The sequence below is a fragment of the Triticum dicoccoides genome, chromosome 3A (assembly GCF_002162155.2).
Source record: "Triticum dicoccoides isolate Atlit2015 ecotype Zavitan chromosome 3A, WEW_v2.0, whole genome shotgun sequence".
NCBI classification, from domain to species: domain Eukaryota; kingdom Viridiplantae; phylum Streptophyta; class Magnoliopsida; order Poales; family Poaceae; genus Triticum; species Triticum dicoccoides.
In genome coordinates this window covers 649,589,812-649,592,108 of record NC_041384.1, presented here as the reverse complement: position 1 = coordinate 649,592,108, position 2,297 = coordinate 649,589,812, and positions in this window count along the sequence as shown.

Genomic DNA, 2,297 nt, shown 5'->3' with positions numbered 1-2,297 from the left:
AAATAAGATGACCCTCGGGCTCCGGAAACCCAAGGGAAAAAGAGGCTAGGTGGCAAATGGTAAAACCAAGGTTGGGCATTGCTGGAAAAGCTTTAATCAAGGCGAACTATCAAGGGGTTCCCATTATAACCCAACCGCGTAAGGAACGCAAAAATCCGGGAACATAACACCGATATGACGGAAACTAGGGCGGCAAGAGTGGAACAAAACACTAGGCGGGAGGCCGAGCCTTCCACCCTTTACCAAGTATATAGATGCATTAAGATAACAAGATAATATAATGATATCCCAACAAGTAAATAAATGTTCCAACAAGGAACGGCCTCCAATCTTCACCTGCAACTAGCAACGCTATAAGAGGGGCTGAGCAAAGCGGTAACATAGCCAATCAACGGTTTGCTAGGATATGGTGGGTTAGAGGTTTGACATGGCAATTTGGGAGGCTTGAATGCAATTGGTAGGCATCGTAGCATTGGCATAGCAAAAGAGCGAGCAATCTAGCATAGCAAAGATAGTAGTGATTTCGAGGGTATGATCATCTTGCCTGCAAAGTTGTCAGAGTTGACTGGATCCTCGAAAGCAAACTCAACGGGCTCCTCGTTAGCGAACTCGTCTCCTGGCTCTACCCAAACAAGACAAACAAGCAACAAGGACACAATCAACCACGTGCAAGGATCAAACAATATGATGCAAGGATGGTATGCTATGCGGGATGCGATGCGGGATGCATATGCAAGATGTGACAGGAAATGCAAGATCCTGGCCTCAACTTGGAAAACCAAGTGTGCCACTGGAAAGATGAGATGAAATCGCTTGAAAACGATATAAAGATCACCGGAATTGGAGCTACGGTTTGGAAATGGCAAGCAAAACAAATATGACACCGGTCTGCGATTTACAGCAAGTAGTCATCTAAATGCAATGAGATGAACATGCTACAGCACCCAAACATGGCAACAAAGTACATGGTAGGGATGCATTCAAGATGCTTAACAAAAGTCTAGCACTGAGTTACGGCCAATTCATCCATTAACAGGTTCAAACAAGCTTGGCAAAAATGCATATGGTAAACAGATCTCAGACTTAGTGAAATTAACACTTATCTGAAATTTCAGACCAAGTAGCACTCTTCGGAGCAACAAAATTACATGCTACAGGACCTGAACATGGCAAAGTAAAATATGGCATGTAGCTACTCAAAAATCTTAACAAAAGTCCCTTAGTGACCTTGAGCCAAAAGGGATCAGAAAATACAATTGCAAGCATGTGAACATGGCAAAAACATAATCAATTTTCAGACTTAGTGGAAACTGGCACATGCTGAAACATAACTCAAGTAGGCATGTTTACGAGCTCGATGCACTCACTACGGTGCAAGTCATGACAAGATAAGCATACATCTATCAAGAACGCACAAAATGCAAGCTAGACATGACAAGAACAATACCATAGCATGCACGGATCAACTATAACAACATCGACAACATTGCAAACAAGTTGACAATCTGCCCAGATTCACAAAGTAGCAAAAGTAGAGCTCGATTGACTTAAGCTAGGGTGCTCCATAATTGCAAACAAAGACATGGATGGATAGAGCACTACAAGATTAACAAAACATCCTTACTGATCATCCTCAAAAGAGGCACGGATCACTAGGAAACAACATGAACATATGGCAACATGAACTAAACAGCTCAAGGACTTAGTGCAAATGCTAAGTCCCTGAAAACAGAATTACCAAGTGCACCACTTTGCAAGCTTGCATTAGGCACCACACACATCACAAAAATACATGGGTTGCACCTCTGGAAAGATGACAAAACCCTTAACAAAACATATGTAGAGCTCATGGGCATAACATGCACACAATAATCATGGCAAAAATGACAAATATGCAAACGGAGTAGCAGATCTGACAATTAACTCAAGTAGCCCTCTTCTAACAGCATTTCGGGCATCAAGATGAACTCAAATGAAAATGATGCAATGGAATGAAATGATGTACTCTTTGAGATGAACATTTTGATATGCTATTTGCATGAATCGAAGCTACAGATGCAAAGTTACGAGGCTATGAACATGAGCATATGGACTAGAAAATTCCTGGGACTTAGAGAAAAGAGGAACCACCAGATCTAGGGTTTCGGTGGCACGCAATCCGAGGTCGACCGGCTCCCTCACCGGAGTCGTTGGCCGGGGCGGCGGCTGGAGCGGGAGGAAGAGGCCGGGGCAGCGGAGAGGAGGCAAGGCCGAGGCGAGGGGCGGAGGAGCCGCGGCGGCCGGCGACGAGGCGAGGT